This window comes from Bombus fervidus, chromosome 14 (assembly GCF_041682495.2).
Source record: "Bombus fervidus isolate BK054 chromosome 14, iyBomFerv1, whole genome shotgun sequence".
NCBI lineage: Eukaryota > Metazoa > Arthropoda > Insecta > Hymenoptera > Apidae > Bombus > Bombus fervidus.
Window position 1 is genome coordinate 3,572,398 of NC_091530.1, and position 20,367 is coordinate 3,592,764.

Here is a 20,367-nt window from a genome sequence, read left to right on the forward strand (position 1 = left end):
CACGGTGTTTATCTCAATAGAACAAAATGGATCGTACGTAATTCGACGAAATAATATAAAGCAAAAACATTGTGCGTCTATTATTTCCTCATAAAGCGAAAGAAACTTTCCAGACAACCTAATGTAACACACGTAATATATTCATAGAAGGCATCCACCAATGTTCGAATATTTTCGTATTCGTTTATATCGTAGAGTCGTTTATCTTCTCTACGTATTTTTGAATCTTCTTGAAAGTTGGAAGAACAAACGAAACTTGTTGCGATATCGATTAGAGAGATCATGAAAAATTCAACACTTGATTCGATATATTTTGGTATATGTAAAGAGCTTCGCATAAACGCCATGGAATAATTTCGATCGATTTCGTGCCGAGGGAAATACACGTGATAAAATTTTCAGGCCGATCCCCCTGTTAATGCCCAAGTATTACGCTAATAAGGCTTTTATGCGGGGGCCTTTTCGCGACGTGCACAGTTCAATTTATTTGAGAGCCGACTATAATGCTTTCTCTTTGACCGGCAATTTTACTATTAATTTCCATTACACAGTTAATAAAGTTTTTCCACCCCAGAAAGCCTGTCGCGTTACTTGCCGTCTGATGACATTTCGAACAGTCGCGCGTGCATTCACACGCGTCAATAATTCATGCGCCATCGACGCGACGCAAAAATCCAATGTAAATAGAACCGTACGATTTTTCACTGCTATACGTTTGCATATTTTCTGATTTTAGACAAAATTTCTACGTGCTACGTTTTTTTTTTTTTTCACTGATTTTTTAAAATATTCCCGGTTCGAGGAGTACCTTTTCTCTTCTCGGAATAACATTAAGCAAATCACTCGTTATAAAATTTAAATTGCGTTTCTTCAACTGTGCTCATAGAGATATGAATTTGCATAAAGATTCGAGCAACGTAGACATCATACGCAACGTCATTATCCATATTTATCGCTCGTGATATGTTAATGGTATGCACTTTTTGTATTTATACATTTAATGCCAAAAATACAAGAAATTTTGAGCAAAGACGATCGGTTTTCAAACGATTCGTTGTAGATTTTTCGCTATTTTATCACACAGTCAAATGATAAGTAAATCGTATATTATACATCTTCTCCTTGTCTTTCAATCTCGGAAGGTATTTACACGCTCTGTTTGTCATAACTCACCGGATAATTTGATGCAAAAAAATGCTTTCCTTCGTCCCGCATATTTCTGCATTATTTCCTAGGATGCATCACCATTTAAATAACGTATTTGTATCTCATAAAAATGCTCTGCCCCTCTTCCTAGATCGTCACATTTATTTGCATCCATTTTTCTACCTACCGTTCTATGATATTTCCCGGGTTTGGCATTCTTCAAAACTTCATCTCGCAATTTTCGAGGCCTCGCCAATCTGTCCCTGAAACGCATATCCGCGCCACCAACGTTGATTAATCTATAAAACTTCATAAATTCCCCATACTAACGATTAGTTCGTGGTTCCCTTAAGGGAACCGAAGGAAAAAAACACGTTTGTTGTCTTACAAGCTGCGAAAGTGTACGAAGTAGCAGATTAAAATTAATAATAAAACACGTGTCGACTTTCTTTCAAACTACGGCTGACCTCATCGCGACGTAGAATCGCGTGTTTGTGAAAGGTAAACCGTATTTCCTGGTAGATTACTCCGGAGATTTGCGCGTTCTTGTTTTTAAGGACTGACGCGGAGAGTTCATAAAATGTGTCGTGAATGTGTTAAAAGTGAAGGAAGAGCACTTCGCTGCTGCCTATCCGTGTGCGTTTTATTAGAATATATTATTATAGTCTTTTTTTTTTCATAATGCTGTACGGAGAGGAATATTCTTATAAATAAGTATTAGTAAATATCTCTGAGAGAAATGTATTTCGAATATATCGATTATTGGGTTGGCTAAAATATTGCTGAAAATATTGCATGTTACCGGTGTGTTGCAAGACTTTACCGAAATGTGCCTTCATTTTCGGTCAAACTCTTCTAAAATTCTTCCTTCTTTGATCGCGTCGAAGAAAAACGCGCGACGCTTTTACGATTTACCATTGGAACGTCCTTGGATTTTTAGATTCTGATGCCGGATGAAGGTATGAAACGTTATTGATGAAAAGAATTTCCCTTCGATGCTTTTTCTCTAACCGGTCGCGCGCAGGGATAAAATCGAAGATGACGAATTCGTCACAATTGCTTCTGAATAAATTCGAAAAGTTGGCGGTAATTTCGTTCTGAAAAATTAACGGAGAACAGTTAAGAGAACTATACATGCTTCACATGTATAATAAAATAGTATGCTGCAAAATGTAAAATATAGGGAAAAATGTAAAACACCAAAACGTTAAGAAGATAAAACCGCGCTGAAAAAGTAATGACGAAGCAATGGCTTAATACCAAAATAACCAACGTAAATATATAATTCTACGAAAATAATTATCGTTAAAACTGTATCATAATATTTCAATCTCAATAAAAGTCATTACTTTCGTTAAAAGCGTTGTAGAAGAGAAGCGCATAAAACGGTCATTTTGGGAAGTATGATAATCCCAATGTGAAAATCATGGAAACACAGTTGAATACATCATGGAAATGTCACTTCAAAATATTGATCTAAAGCCCATTATTAATTAACAAAATTCTATCAAAATTCCTATCTCCATCAACATCACACGTTCGCTAAAATCCGAACCGTCGTATTCATTTAAATCCCGTGATATTCCTCGTTTCCATGTTATTGTATCACGGAGAGAGAGAGAGAAAGAGAGAGAAAGAGAAAGAGAGAGACGGCGAACCTTTCGGCAAAGGGACCTATGAAAAAAGTCCGGGTTTCCTCCGGTTTTTGTGGCGCGATCCTATTCGAGCACATTTTTCTTAATCCTTTTAACGTGGTGAATGCACCTTTGAAAAAGTTGAGTTGAAATTAGAGCGAGGCGCGAACGAACAGCCTTTCAGCGTTTACATCATTGCGGCCTAATATCCTGTCAGTGGTGGGAGGTAGAATCATTTCAGCTCTTTCCACGACCTGGTGCACACGCCTATTGCCCTTTAACAATAAGTAAAGCTACGTATGTTTAACATACAGGGTGTCTCAGAAGGAAACCGAATAACTTTATCAGTATGTCCGCTAGTGTATTTCGTAATCTCCCTTTTCATTTATTTCTTGAATATATGGGTCTTGCTTCTATTTTTGCAGATAATTCATTCTTCACAGAAGATTTTCACCGATTGGCAAATCGTAAAAAAATTTAATACATTTAGGAAGAAAGACCGGTATGAACATTTTGAACATCACTTTTAACATATACGAATGAAAAGAAGAAAAAAAAAAAGAAAGAAATAACGAGTGAACAAAGTCTATCTTTTGAAATAAATCAGAAACAAATGTACGAAGATCTATGACGCGTATGGTGTTCTTCGGTGACCTAACAGGCGTACCGATAAAGTTATTCGATTTTCTTATGAATCACCCTGTATACACATACACGTATGGGCGTGTATCCTCTTCTTATAGGGTCGTGAAGAAGCGCGCGAAAGCGAAATGAAGGAGCACAAAAGGGATGACTGTAAAGTATGCAGCCGATCAATAGCAAGGCAAAGCGGTGTGTATTGTCCTTTCACGTCGGAAATCGTGGCGTCTAACGTGAAAGGAGACGCAGTTGATGACGGAAATGTGTTTCTTCAAAGGGGAGGAACGAGATTTATCAGCGATCGAATCGTCGAGCCGGGTGACGTCGCGTCGCGTCGCGAAGAATCCACCCTTCTCCGGGTTCCCTTTGTTCAACGCGCCCCACCGCGAATAATAATCTCGTTATTGGGCCGCTGCAGGCCAACTCGCGTGTACTCTGCTTCGATCGTGCCTTCGCCCTCTTCGAAGAAAGCTTTTTGGAGATTCGAGAGATCCGAGATCGTTTGATTAAACGTGATGATATTTCCCTCGGTATACCAGGGGTGGAATTCTTTTAAGAAGCGTATTTTGGTTTTGCATTTTCATGTTTGGATTGAAAAATCGTTCCTATGCTTGCTTTTTTTAAAACGTTCAATCTGTTTCTTTTTTTTTTTTTTTTTTTTTTCTAGAGAGATTGATAGAGGATAGAGGCAGATCTCGGAAAATAGAAGATTGAAAATTGATTCAAAAGTTTCATTTAATTTACTTGACGTGTTGTCAGTGATGAAGATCTAAGAATGATCGGTCAAATAGTAGTAAAAATAAGAATAAAATAAGAAATATTTATTTGGAATGTACTTTAATGCTAAATATACAACTTTGCAAGATCGGAGAGGCACCGATTCGTCGAAGAATCGGAAATTCTATTTAATAAAATCGCTTTTAATTTTCGAAACAATAATAATAACTAAAACTACCGTATTTCCTCTGGCAACTGTACAGAAATCGAATATTATAAATACATTTTCATAAAATAGACTTGAACGTTCATCGAATTTACGTCGTACCTTAGTAAGCGCGTGTTATATATTCCACATGGGGGAGTGTACAATTAATTAGGCACTTGTTAAGCAAAAACGAGAACACAGTTGTTCACCCAGATCGTGTAGATCAAGATAATTTCCACTTAAACCTCTGTCAACCTGAAATTACGTTAATGAATATCAAGAAAAAGCTGGTCACATTACGTAACATTGAAACGGCGAAGTTGTACATTATGGTTGAAGCAAAATAAAGAAACGGAAATCCAGTGCGAAGCGAATATAATCGTGCACCATCGTTGCCAGTATCTGGCAGGAAAAAAGTACAGCATTCGCGAACTGGAATATTTACGCGAGCCGCCATTACTGATTCGCGAATAAAGATCAATTTCAGCCGGCTTTAAACGAGGAGGCTTTAACCGGCACACTCACGAATCCGATTCGAACGCCATGGACACAGGGGATTTCCCTTGAGCTTAGATTTAAGCTCCGTCTGAAAAACTGCTCAACTACGGTGGCCAGCAACGGCTTAGATGCGATTATTTTCTCTTTAGAATCGAAACACGCAACAACGTAGATAAACAGGCGCCGCAATATTTCTCTGTTTAATCATTTTCATCCACCTTAACCGCTCTTTGTAGTCGTAACTGGCAAAATCGAAATGTAAATACACCTCCCACCCGATCGTTTATTTCTTATTACAAAATTCGCCAGACACGATATCGATCGTGTAATACCACGGATGAATCACGTTGCGCCTGATCCGCGCGAATAAATTTCATTTGTAGCGTGTGTGTATATCTTGTAAGGAAGACGTGTAAATAGCGCAATATGGTATAGCGTAACGGTATAGGTAAAATAAGCTCCAAGCTAGACACGCTTGCACGTACGAAGCATAACGAGTAATCAAGATCGTAAAACCATTGCGTTCGATCATACGCATCGCTGATTGGTGCGGCCGTGCTTGTTTAAACAGATGGTATAAGAAGGTAAAAAAAGAGAAAAAACTAGCAAAATGCAGTATCATCCTGATGTTCTTGAATAATACGTTCAAGAAGCATAGGCATCCAGGAATACTCCAAACAAACATCCACAAGGCTGGAAGCAGTGCATCCAGGAAGGCTGCACGAAGTCGCTCATCTTGCTACTATACTTAACCAGGTCGTCGTATCTTTCTCTCGCATTCCCGTGTATTATAATCTCGCTTTTGTGTTAAGAAATTAGATAGGTACGGTTTGAACGCGTGAAACATCCACCGAGATCCCTCTCAGCCTATGTAGCTGCCGGCGTATCGCAAAAACGTTACACATGTTTAATCGTGAGTTGGATTTCGTTGTTGGTCTTTGACCGTGTAAACGTTTGCTGGATTGTATTTGGATAAATTTATGAGGTGGGATATATTAAACTAATCATTAGCCTTTCGAAGATAAGATAAGAACATCTCGAAATGGAGAAAGCTCAGGTATCGTGTTACTCTTATCTGTATTTATAAAACATATCGGCGGAGTTAAACTAAAAAGATGTTAACATCCTGTATCGTTTAACGATTATAACGACGTTAGCTTTGAAAGGACTTTTGAAAAACGTCTCTAGGAGAAGTAATATTCTAAAGTAATTTGTTATCGCGACAAGGATATCATGTTCTTTTTTTTTTTTTTTTTTTTTTGTAGAAGAAAACTCGGTGAAGTAGCTTCCTTAATTATTCGGTAGATGCTGGAAGAGCGAATGGTAGATCCTGGTACGCGAAAAGTATACGGGAAGTATGAAATATCTGTAAGAAATTACTATGTCTAAGAAGACTGCGGGTGGTCCAGCTACCCCTAGTGCCTAAGAAGACTTCGTGTTTAAATTCTCAATAAGCCTCTCGAGTGCTTCTCTCTACTTTTGAAGATACTTCGCTAATTAATACTTGAAACAGTTTTGCAAACACGTGGACACTGCCTGCTACGAATCACTTTAAGCTCCTTTGAATTCCCTTTTATGGAAACATGAAATTCCACTTCGAGAAATTGTCAAGAAACAAACGGCATTATGGTGAGAAAGAAATATTATAATTAGTCAGAACTTGCAATTTACTATAATTGTTCTGTCGAAAATTTATTATTCTTCCTGTTAACCCATTCGCCTTGTCATATATTTTTTCTTATGCTAATTGTATATTTGTATGCATCAATATCGTAACGCTAAAATATACATTTCACGAGTACGATTTTTGGCTGTTGTGATAAAACGTAAGAATATATTGACTATAAATGGTAATCCTTAACTGTCAATACTCACGAATACAAGACAGACAAAGGTAAAAAGTTGAATGTATTATTCTGTACAGTTTATTTTGATTTTCCATTTCAATGGATTAATCAAAACATCACGTCATTTCAACTCACAAATCGATACTTGCGTGGTATACAATTTCGTTCGAAATGTTCTATACATAAAATTTTAGTGACGCGAGATCAATCAACATCGAGGACCAAAATATACCGTCTTTTACATTTCGTATTTTTATTCGAACTTTTTAAATAAAATTTTACGCGTGTTTCTCTTACATGAATCTATAGGATATACTCACAAGGCTCGATCAGACTGTCCTGTAAACGAACCTCTCAAAAGCCAAATCGATGCAGTCCATTATTTTTTATTAACTTTCTAAGTACACGAATAATATCCAATACTAAAATAAGACGGATGACTTTTCCATAAATTTATTCATCGCAAGAAGATGACATAAATAATTATAAATTTTAAAAGGTGTTTAGAAAGCTATGTCTGCAACATTATCTGTTTCTTTCTACTTCTCAGTTTATGTAGTTGATCAACGCGAAGAGCTCAAATAACAACGGCTGAACTCAATTTATCTCTATTATTTCTTCTTACAAGAATAATGCTGAAAAAAAGTAAGGACAAGAAAAAGGAAAAGGAAGAAAACTAAAATACAAGCACGCTTTTCTCTCGCATTTTTCCGACGTTTCTCCTCCTTGCAAGCTTCCTATCTCTCACAATTACTTGAATTTCAAACGAAAATGCAAAATCCTCGGCAAGTTAGCCAGCCGTGAGACACTGGACGAGAACATCACGAACTTTAAGAATCGCTTTACCATCCTGAGAACTCGGCGACTCCTCCCCTCGTTAGAGTCGTCACCAGAGTCGCTTTTATCGTGAAACACCACCGTGAAACGTCTTATTTAATCGCGTTACAGCGTGCAATTGCCGTGCTCGATCGAATAGAGAAACTCTAAGTAAAGGAGAGAGAGAGAGAGAGAGAGGAAGAGGAAGAAAAAGAGAGAAAACACGCTCATGAGGAACGATTGAAGTGGTACGCTCCCCGCTCCATTAACATTTAATTGCGCCAATCGTCTTGTCGTATGGAGACACATCGATAAACTCGTTAACAGAATATGTGTCAACGAGTAATCGAGTGACTATGGAGCGGTGAGTCGAAGGGAGATGCGAACAGAAGCGGTTTTATTCACGTTCGTTCGTTCTCTCTTCCATGTTTCGTCTCCCTCAGCCATCGATTCATCGGATTCTCAATGGTACGGCTCAAATGCACCTCGCGATGATAGCGCTTCGATTACTTTCATCGGCGGCTTTTCACTCGAATTTCGTTCGTTCCGCGAACATGATCTCGTGCTCCGCCATTGATGCGATTTTAACGCGATCACGAGCACGCCGGTTGTATCGAATCACGGGGATGAACCGATCGAAGGATAGAGATGAGTGCAGTTACGCCTATCTCGGTGGTGTTCGAATACTTGCAATGAATTCACGGACATTCGGAACACGATTCGATGATATGGCTTGAAATATGGATAAATTAAAATACATTTGATCCTAATTCAATATACTTAATTATTTGGAAAACTTTATTTTAATTCGTATTTTTATGATAGTTTAGAATTCAGGTTTTACTTTCTTGGCAAAGCGCTTTTGGCAATTTGATAGATATATATTCGTCACATATTTTTTTTAGGATTTATCTCTAAAGATGCTCGGTTTTAAAACTACAAAATTTGAAAAATTAAAGAACTGTTCCAATGTTAAACGGCTAATACATTCGTTGTCAAAAAAAATATAGCTGTATCGCCTGTAAGATTTTTCATTAAAAATGTATTCATTTTTAAGGAATGTTGATTTTAACACATTGTTCGAGTCGGTTATTGAGATATAAGGATAAATACGAAACTGTTAAGAAGATTGTTTGTAAAGTTCGTAGTCTTTCCGACAATTCTTAATAATCATTTTCCCACCATTAACCTATTCCTTTTTGAAATTCCAATTACACGGAAGAAACGAAATTACTTGTATCCTGTTCATGGAAATTTCTCTTTGAAAATTTCTCGCGTCGTCCGAGTATTACACTCCGAACGCTAACCCAATTCGTGAGAACAAGCGGGCCAAATTAATTTTCGTTTGTTTAATGTTCAATCAAGTATAGAAAACTCGAAACACGCCGGTATTTTCAAAGATAATTCTAACAGAATCGTTCAATTTTCGTACCAGTATCGAGCGTTACGCTGTGGACAAACTGGAACAGAATATGGTCCACTATGAATCGTTTGCAAAATCAAAACCTACTAGTCCAAGTAATAACGTTTCTAGTTATTAAGGGATAGATTATTAAGAGATAGATTATTGTTCGTTTTAAATCGATCGAGCAAATTGACCGCCCCATTCTTAATTTCCTTCCGTTTAATTGTTCAAGACAAAATCCGTATTCGAACAATATAACTTTTCGTTTATCCACTTCCCTTCTATAAATTAGTTACGCGTTCCATCGATGTTCATTCTCTATCGGATATTTATCTGTACACGCTGCACCTTTTTACAAGGTTCGATGAATCAGCGAAAATAGGACATTTCATAAATCGCGGGACATTTAGTTTATTTATTATTTATTTTACTTATTTATTCAAGGGGTTGGAAAAAGGATTAATTTAGAATTTAAAAAAAATGTTTTACAGTTGTCAATCATATGGCAGATCTTACTTAATTATTTCTCAAAGTTACGAAGCATTTACAGCAATTAATTAGTCTACGTAGAGCTTGTCGCGTGTCAATCGAATACGAATTATTAAAATATCACGTTGATAATTTTTCTTCCAGTTTTATACGAAAAGAAGCACAGAAATATGAAAGAAATATGAACAGCGAAATCTAAATGAATAGTTAACATTCAAGCAGAAAATCCGCATTTACTCTGAATGGATTCATCTGTGCGATTCATTTATATCGACCAAGCATTCGCGTTAATGAATACCGGAAAATTTTCGACTATTCTTTTAGGCTCTTAATTCCTCTTGCAATATTGGTCATTCTTGTAATAACCACCTGTTACAATTCAAATATAATAAATAAGATTTTTATTTGTACACGCAAATTGCACACAGTACATAGAAAAATACAAATTCTACAAACGAATCTTGCAAATGACAAATCACCTGATTATTCTCTTCGATGTAAACCTATGAAAGAAGAGTCTGTAACCTGTGATTCAGTGAGATTCATCGATATTATTAGTTGACAAATTTTTATGCGAGAGGATCCTGGTCTGATAAAAATTCTTCAATAATAATTTCAATAATACCTCAATAATTTTCCAGATTTACTTAATTCCTCTTTAAATATCCTCATGCATGTAGTCATATCTTTTCCAAGCCTTTTTACAGCGGCAACCATCATTTTCGTCGTCCGCTCGTTTCTCTCTGTTCTTTTTTCCCTTCGTACCGCGTTACCATGAATCCTAAAAATTTTAACATACATTTTCATCTAACATCGCGCTCACCATTTCTTGTCGCCAGCGACGTAAACCATAGAGTACAAATATTCATTTTCTGAGATCTATCGTTCGGCTTTTTAGTTTTATTCCACGTCTCCGGTACAGTTCACCACATTGCGTGGCGTCGTCTCCATCGGTTCGTATGCTAATGTGCTCGCAATTTGTATAATTCCGAAACGGGTTAAGCACACAGGACGTCGCAGCATCCGAGGTCGATAAGTTTTTCTGGCTCCGTGATAGGGCGTCGTTATCTGCAGGTGCTGTGCAGGGCGAAGCTCGTTTCTCGCCACCGAGGCTTACTTTACATTTTAATGTCTGTGCGACCGCGAATCACCACGATCCTCCGAAAAGCTTCTAATGCTGTGGGCTTTCCCTCTGTACAGGATGTCTAAGGACAGATGACACAACTGGGCGAAAGATCATTCTGCAAGCAGAGATGAATCGATGATATAAGAAATAAAATTTATTCGTTCGAAGCCTCGTCTCTCTTCGAGAAAATTTTGATTAAGGATTCGTCGAGTACACGCGTACTCGAATATAATTTCTAACTAAACTTTTACTTGTAATTTCATATTTTAATATAGATTTTTTTTTTTTTTTTTAGAAACGAGACAGATGATCAAAGGTTTCATATTTCGATTTGTTCCTGCTATTGACAAGCGAATATTCGCTAGAAAGATTGAATATTCGTTGGATACACGTATACACGTTATCAGCTAACTTCTAATTAGACGCGTTCATCGATCGATCTTACTTCATTTCTATATTCGTCAATGATTTATTTTTTAAGCTTGATTTACCAAAAGAGACAACGTTTCTGTTGAGGTTATTAGATGTATGTGAATGCAAAGGAACGCGTGGATAAATTGCAAGGTAGAAAATATATATTTTAAAAACTAAAGTGTAAATACAAATCGGAATATAATATGAGCTGATCCAGATCCGCACGCTAGCAGTGCTACCCTATGACTGAAAACCCTGAAGCCAACGTTGCCTGTGTGCTGTTTATGGTCTGCCTTCGACCCAGTCTTTTGTCTATACACTGTCGATGGCTTCAGTGCTTGAGAAAACTAAAAGACCAGATGTAGAGTTTTCTTAGAAATGATGACCACTTCAACAGTTTCGAATAAGAAAGGCTTATTCTAGATTCTGGCTTATCTTTGGTTGTAGGTTAATCTCTCGAGCGATTACTTGCTCGCTCTTGTCGCAGTCTTATTCATTGTCCGCCCGATGTTAACCAGGTTATCTGAAGAACACAAGTTACGAGTATTTGTATTTATGGAACTGAATGTACTTCGCGTAATTTCTCCTCGTTTAAAAAATAAGATGCAAAGTGAATTTTAAATGCGTGTAGTAAATTAAGAGAACATTCTTCCATTAAAACGAAGAACACATCGATCGATAAACCGGGAACGTTTATCCATCCGATTTCGTTCGACTGATCTTATAAAAGATTGTATACTACCATTTCAAGCCAGAACCTCTATTTCCTCTGTAAATCGGAGCGTTCAAACAACAGAGAAATAATATATTCTGTGTATAGGATAACAACGCGCTCTCGTCAGAATCGAAAGACAGAGAACAAGTATAAAGATACCGAGTGGACGTACAAACTCGGTGACTGTGCGTGGTTGCGAATTAAATGTAAACATGCAAGACGTGATTCTATATTTCCTGTTGAAATAAAATATTAATTTAAACTAGAGAAACGGGACAAGGAAACATTTTGCTGTTTAACCTATTCGCAGCTGAGGCCGTAGCAATACTGGCGTAGCATACATCGAAGCCGTATAATACGTCAAAGACTATTCTTAGACAGGTGCACACCGCTCGTAGTTAATTAATTCTCGTCCATAAATCATAGGACATTCGTTAATTTAACTCTGCTGCGTTCTCTCTGTCATTTTCCACGCAATTGTATTTTTCTAACGTTGAAAAATATCTCAAATTTATGTCAAACAATTTTTTAAACTAAATCTTTGTCGTTTTATAGAATAACTTGACTTTCTTTACGACACACGAGATTAGCGAATAATTCTATAAACACGTTGAAATAATTCACTTCTCGCAGATTTTTCTCTGTTGCATCTGGCTAGTTTTAAATAGAACGAACGTCGACCCCCATTTGCCAACCGAAATTGCAATAGAATCGTTCCCTTTGTGCGCGAAGTCGTTGAAAGCAGCAAGGGTAAGCCGAAAATTTGCGAGAACGACTATAGTTCAATGCAGTTTGTGAACTATTATTATTTTCAGCGGCGAAGCGCTACCGAATACAAACGCGAAGTGAACTAAAGTCATAAGTATAATCATGCGGTTATTACACGGCTGTTGAAAACAGCCGCTCGCTGTTTTGTCTTCGTTTCCGTGGAAAAATTAGTCTTTCGAAAACTGCTCGATTTCATGCAAAACTAGAATACCTGTATCTTCTTTAAGTTTTCGTGAAATTCAGTTAATACGATGATCCTGAAATGACGTTACTTTTTATTTTTTGTTTCAGGTAAGCAGCGATTATCCGCCTCAGCTTTGCTATATTTTATAAATATTTCATCATGGTAAGTCGTATCAGTCTTCTTATTTTTATATCAAATATTTAACATCTATCAACATTTAATCCTACTAAATAGAAATATTCCAATTTTTTAATTTTCTCTCATCGATGAATTTTTCTATAGAAACATTTTTTTTTTCTTTTTATTTTTCTATAGAAAAATCATGCAATACAGAGGATAAAATAAAGTTGAATAAAAGCATGTGCGTATATGAGTATCGGTAATTTTTATAGCTTTATACAGTAACCAGTAATTCCTATATAAAACAGAGGAGCATAATTCATAAGTGGAAATAAGAAAAAAATATTTGATAAAATTTTGTCGTTGCCGCTTTATCGCTATTGCTCGTTTTCTAAATTTTCTTTTATCGACCATTATCAATCACCGTTACAGATCGTTCGTTCGTTAATTACGATTAAGACGAAACCAAAATTTGACCATCGTAAGTACATATCTGTATGAAAAAGCATTGAATAATATACGAACTTCGATGACCGTTAATTGGAAACCTCGGTATATTGTTTGAAGGAAATTTATCAAAGTATTATCTAACTAATTAGCAGTTAATATTATAAACTCGTGAATTTCCAATAAACTCAAAATCAATGGAAGGAAGGTTTGTGTATAAACCGACAAGAAAGTCGATAAAGAAGTATCATAAAATTTCAGCTCTGAATCGAACAGCCATTGTCATTAAGGGGTTAATTAATACCGGCGTAATTAGCTGAGTTTTTACCTGGATTCACGATATATATTACAGCATGATCATTTCCACTGATTTTCTTTACGCTACTTGCAATTTTATCCGATCTGATGAGCCGCGAATGCCAGGCTGTAGTTCGCGCGCAAGAAACACCGTCATTTATCGAAGTTTCGACGATAACAAAACATTGTAATGACGGTGCTGAAAACGAATACGTTTTTAACCATAGTCCATTAACTCCGCGACCACAGTTGCAACCTATAAAACAGGAGAATATCCAACATTGAAAGCTGCAAGGTAACAAAAAAAGAAAAGAAGGAAAAAGTTAAAAAAAATGTAGGTTAAAGATAAACTTGGAAGACGTGCTTTAATAAGAAGCATCATTATGTGTCTATCATGTTCCGCAAAGGTATGTGTTACGTTAGACGAGTAACTGATGAACGAGTTTTCAACTCAGAAGTCAGGCGATTGTAATCTGTCGTACGTGATATATTGTCTCCTGTGCCCGTAAAGTACACTTTGATAGTATAGACGATGTTTTATTAATGTACTATCGACAGAAAGTTCGAGAGCGATATAATTCTTAGAGGATGGATAGTGAGATGATAATCAACTAAATTTTGTTTCCTGTTAATAGTAAACGATAACTAAGAATTCGAAATGGTAAATTATGTAAATGTCACTTGAATCGACAGTGATGGAAATTACGTCAAAGGGATAAATACGTTGGCCAGGGTGTTGATAACGTTACTCGTTTTTTCGGAATGTGTAGCCCTTGTAAAATGAAGTAATCCAAATACCTAGATAAAACACGGTGTTTGGGTTATCGAGGCTCTCGAGATTGCATAGAAAAGTTTCGAAAATCTGGATATCCGTGGATCGTTTCAATGTCTTCCGGGGACAAGGATCCCGTTTGGGGAAGCAAAAATCCGTGCAATCGCGTTTCCAATCTTCTCTTCGATAGTAAAACGCATCATTTCGTAACTTGCTTAGAAAGTGGTTAGATAAAATCATGAAGTTCTTACGAATTTCGACCTCGATGGCTGCGTGAAAAATAAACGAACATAATAATATACGATGGCCACAGGGGAAATACACGATAAACCATATTTTTCGCGTTCTATGGAAGAGCAATTTTAAAGTTCAAAACGTTCCCAACCAATACCTGTGTCGTCAAACTGGTATTTTCATTTGATTTTTGGATGAAATTCGTGTTTTTTGTCATCCTCTTGAACATTTCAAAAATTTCGATCGTCGTAGGATTGGTTATGTTCTTGTTGATTTTGCAAAATTAAAAAAATTCATGCATCTGTCACGCATTTTTCTTTCTTTTTTTTTTTTTGTCTTCCTTTTTAAAGAGTTATGTATATCTTTCGATTTGACAGATTATTTCGATTTTCGACCATCATATTAACTTCGTTTTCATTTCAACAATTGGATGACATCGAAATCAAAAAATAAAAAAGCAAAAAAACATTTATTTATCGTGTTTTTTCCGAATGATACACTCTCGTCCGCTTGTACAAAAAATATTCTTACCATTTTTTCGATACTTGCGAGAATCGATAAGGACCTCTGTCCGATAAAAATTAACTTACTAATAATATTTTATCTTTCTATATCCTATTTAATGAATAAACTCGTATTAACCTTATATACAAGCTTCTTCCGCTGTATTTCAAACAGTGTCAATTCAATGAAACATATCACCGAGTGTATCCGTTCAAAGGAGACACGCAACGAACGAATCCCACAATACAAATTACATGTGGTGAAAAAAAAAAAAATAGGCAAAGAAATTCCGTGTTAACAAACGGCCATCTGTTTGGTCACGCGCGATTTGATTAGAAAACTCGTTTCGCTATTGCGAACCTAGTAATTACATCGGCATACCTTTAATATATCTCGTCCGATCCTCTATTTTCTGCTTTGCTCCGCGCATATGGACACGTACGATGTAAATTGAACTCGATGAACAGGCAAGTTCGGTTGACAAGCTTTTGATTACACCGTGAATAGAGCAGCTCTGCACGAATCATCTTCTTTTTCTCAAGATGAACCGTATACGGAAAACGAGGCAATGCTATAAATTCGTAAGTCGTGATTGTACGATCGCGAATTTCCATAATTACTTCTTCAAGAATGAAAACATGCACGTTATCCACGCGATAATATCTTTCTGTATGATGGTAGTTCTGAAACATGGAGGAACGCGTTATGCCTGCCAGTCGATGGAGATGTTGTTATCGCGATTATGGGTGTTTCAAAAATAGCCATAACTGCTGAATTAGCCAATTTATTAGGTTTTAGATAGATGACGAGCATTTCGATGTCTCGTTAATCGACATCTTCGTATTATCGACGGTATTTGAAGATGATAGACGACGAACATGACAAATCTCATTTCTCATATTTTATAAAAAGGACAAATTTAAGATTCGATATCTTGTCAACGAATTCCGCGTGAAAATTATGTTTCCATTTGATTTTGCGACTAAATACATGTTTTTGTTAGTAAAATATAGATACACGTGTTTTATAAGAAAATATTTCTTCTTAACCATAAAATAACGTAGAAGTGAAAGTATCGATTATGAAGATATTAACAGATTTGTCGTACTTTTTGTCCGTATAATTTTCATTTCGATGAGCTTTAATTCGTTGGATTAGGTCAAGAGATGATTCTATAGTTGCTACGCACTGTGAAAATATCTTCTTCGTTTTTCTGCCAGATCTATCTTGTTTCAAAAATTCATTGCAAGCAACACCCGATAAACGCAGGAAATGATAAAAATAAACTCGGTATATCGCACTTTCATGCAAAACGATTTATAAATTGTACAGTTGAAGTCGTAAACGCCGCGAGGATGAAGAGAATAAAACAAGATTTTTTTTTTTTTTAGCGAGTAGGAATGTAAATCTCACATAAAATACTATGAAACATGTTAAGTACTGAAATTATGCAGATATTTTATGTTCATTACATTTTAAGTTACGTTTTCATGTTATTGTTCTGTACGGGATTTTATTTCCTATGCAAATTGAAGTATCAGAAGATCGGTAAAAATGGACTTGTCTTTATTTGTAGTTATCGTATAATTTTTTTTTAGAATAATTAAACGATAGGAAAATTAATTATATGCAAGTTGTTCCAATTTTAATCTAAACGTAGTTTTATTTCCATTTCTGAATAAACACTATCTAAATGCTTAAACGATATACTAGATCGAATAAAAAAAAAATGTAATTTTAATTAATCCAAATTTTAATATAAAATATTCAATATGAACTTTTGTAGATGACAGGAATCAGGTTTGATCGAACTTTATTTGCCGAGGTAAGAAAAATCGCGTGAACAATAAAAAGATCAGCAAGGATCAGTGGAGAGTTACGAAGACCGAAGTTCTGACAAGAAAATGATAAGTTAATACCCGAGATATAAGCTTTTCACGACTATAATTGCCACCGTTCATCCGAAGGCAATATTATAGCGATCTTTAACTTGTCAAATCAAATTTTTTATGAAATTCCGGAAATGAAACTGCTCGTTAATTACACCATAATGTAATATTTCTAACGTAACAACATATTGAATTATCGACTATTATCGGCAATATTTCGATGTCGGAACTATTTTAAAGATAGATTAGCGTACCGTAAAATAGCGAAAGCATCGACACATAAAAGAATCTACACCTTTTTAGACATCTATAGTTATATATTTCCACGATCTTAACTCACTTAACGGTAAAGCTGGTTGAGTGATTTATAAGGTTTCGATGTGGTCGTGCTCTGTCCTAGAGTCAGTAAAAGAATCAATTTCTTTTCTATCCTTCGTTATTGTTCTGCTTCGAGAAACGCAATTCACTGAAATAATGAGTTTTGTCCTAAATCCTGCTATAACGTGAAACATAGAGGACAAGAATATGATTAATATTTGTGAGAAAAATTATAAGATATACTTAATGGTTTCTCTGAAATACCCAAAATGGTAGGGATAAAATAAAGAATGGTAGATTCTCGTTTGTTAAACCACTCACATCAATCGAAACCAGTTTTTCCTCTGCCAACCCCAACATAGGTACCATAAACCCCAGTGACATACTTCATCTAAAACCTAAGCTTAACTTAACCATTCTGTCATTCTATCTTTTATCCTTATCGCATCCATTTATTACATAACCAGAAGCCATTGTTTCAGAAAAAGAATGTTTATCGGACTGTTCAGGAATAGAGAAATTCAAGAATAATTTAGAAACATTTAGTAGAATTAATAAATTATTAAACAATATATGCATCGTTTCTTTTTTTTTTCAATTTGTCGTTATTTATCGGATAGCTTCGTGATTGTTCCTCTAGAAAAATTAGTTTCCTTATCAAGTAATTGTGACTTTTGCACGTTTGCGAACTACTCACTTTCTTATAATAAAGATATGCGTTGTCACAATTAGGATATAAATAAGATGAGATGAACTCTTGTCGAATGTTAAGCGGTTATTGCCTGTTCTTCCCGTGAAAAATTTTTAGACAAGCATTACAATAAAATATACGCATAATAAATACATCGACTGTCGAAAACACTATGAGCTTTCCCTGTCACTCAATATAATACAATTAACCGTAAAAGATCGCCAGGACAAGGACAAAATATTGGGTTGGCAACTAAGTGATTGCGGATTTTATCATTACCACCTAATGACAAGATCCGCAATCACTTAGTTGCCAACCCAATAGCAGCTTCGCGGACCCTAAAACCAGACAAAAGTTTAATTTCGTGCAGATATTTATTACGCGGATGTGTCGCAACATCCATCCTCGCGCAAATCAGTGAATATCCTTGTGAAAATCGAGTTTATGATACAAATTCAAAACTAGTCGCGTACAGGCACTGCTTGCGCAAGGTGCGTTAGCGTTTCTATTTTCGGAAAACGCTGTATCGGTCCAACCCACGAACAGGATCCGCCATAAAAGGCACAATTTCGGTCAGAAACGGATCCGATAAACTAACTTTCCACTACATATGCCATTTTATACTTCCAGAAGATCCATAAAACCCCGACCAAGTTGTTGCAGAAGCTGCTTACTGACAGAGTTTATCTTCGACGCAGTTTTGCTTCGTCCAGACATTCGCGATCGCGCGAATTTGCACGTTCGTTTACCTTTCACGACTTCCTCGTATTTCTCACTCCTCTGTGAACCCCGACACAGGATTCCACGATCGAATAGTGAGATTATTAGAGAATGGACCGTGGCAATTTACCTCTGTGACGTAATAATATAGCGTCTGGTATTAGCCGATATTAAAATTCGCAGATTGTTTTGCTGGCTGACATTTTGTTGCTGGAGAAGTTCACAACGAAATTTAAGGAATTTTTTTCACATTATCACTTTGTTAAATAATACGTGCATCGAAGAACTTCTCGTCTTCCTTAACAATGAACTGTTTCAAGTAGTTCGTACAGGATTATAAAGTACTTTCTTCCTTACAATTGAAGAAAAGTTTTATAAAGTTCCGTGTAAATAATATATATATATATATAGTAAATGGAATAGCATAATACATACATTTTAATTTACATCCAATATGTTTCATGTTCCCTTTATTCGTGCATGAAATTTGATATTATCTTGTGTTATATTTCGAGCAGACCTTCAAAAATGTTGTTTTCAAGAACGAAGACTCGCATGTAAAAATTTTCAATTTACTTTTTTATTCCAAGAAATCAACCCTTGCTCGGTTATGCTATCAATTACCAATCAAACAAGCAACGAACGTCGATACGCGAAACAGCGAACGAATGTATTTCATCTCGCTAATAAATGGCAGAACATAAATCGATCGTGCCGAACGAACTGGCTTTGGCGAAATTTCCATCGACGAAGTTCGATTCAATTTTCGAGAGTCGTCGAGTTTTCCAACGAAAATCGTTCCATTGCTCGATGTAAATTCGTGGAGCCACGCGAGGAACCACCTATGACGGATCGTCTAATTTCCCATTATACGAGCAAGCGTTCCCGGTGTCTTTATCCAGGCCGAGCGCGTTTCTGTGGCCAATTTACATGTTGATGCAAAAAGTTTCGCTCGAAAATTGCTTCTCCGCTGGCCGAGCGTGAACCCGCTGCGCGCGTGCATCTCCGCTCCGGATTACGCGCGCGATTCCCGAGATCTCGATAGTCATGTGGCCACCGGAATACGTAATTCTGACACGCCAGAAATGAAACGCGAATCATGATAAACGTGGTCGTTCCGTTAATAAATTCGAGCCCGATTAACCCAGATCGAAGCCATCGTTGTTTCTAACGGGAATATGGCTCGAATGGTGAGGATCGATCGTTCGCGGTAAATCAACGTCTTCTTGAATATGGAACTGTTGATCGAGTAAGTGCGACGTCTTCGAAGATTAATAGTCAAAGAAATGAAAAATCGACGAGTCTATAAGGCATTTTAAATTGTCGATCGGCCAATCGTGATACGAAGACTATAGGAGAAACCTGCACACTCTTACGCGCTTATGGGAAATTTAAAAGTATGGAAATGCAAAGAATGGACGTAATACGTAAAGATATGGACAGGAAATATGCAGAGTGTAGTATTTGTTATGACAATTTGCGACAAACATTAGAAAATTGGAACCTAAGTAACTCAAGCGTTTCCAGGCAACGTAAATATAATATTATCGAAAATAGACATCGTCTGTCGTTGAGATTCCTGAAATTTTAAGCGTAACATAGACAAATTCGAAAGTTTAATGCCGAAACCCTGTCTGATATTAAAAACCGTTGTAGTTATTAAGCGTTTAACTCGCTAGAAGTTTCGAAAGTTGAGTGCATTTCGAATAGCCAGTGGATGTGCTTAAAACTTTTCAAGAAGAAAGTTTTTTAAAACTCGCTAGCCGTGG

General features: G+C 36.4%; 1 protein-coding gene and 1 long non-coding RNA gene across 12 annotated transcripts in view; one reads left to right on the forward strand and one right to left on the reverse strand.

The window, feature by feature from the left end:
• The window catches only part of Nrm (neuromusculin), a 427,671-nt gene that overhangs the window by 268,506 nt on the left and 138,798 nt on the right, over positions 1 to 20,367 (forward strand). The window lies entirely within an intron of this gene.
• On the reverse strand, positions 9,394 to 15,529 carry LOC139994207 (uncharacterized). The gene is made up of 2 exons (XR_011801586.1): positions 15,362 to 15,529; positions 9,394 to 10,640 (listed from the first exon to the last, which is right to left on the reverse strand). It is a non-coding gene; the product is annotated as an uncharacterized lncRNA (long non-coding RNA).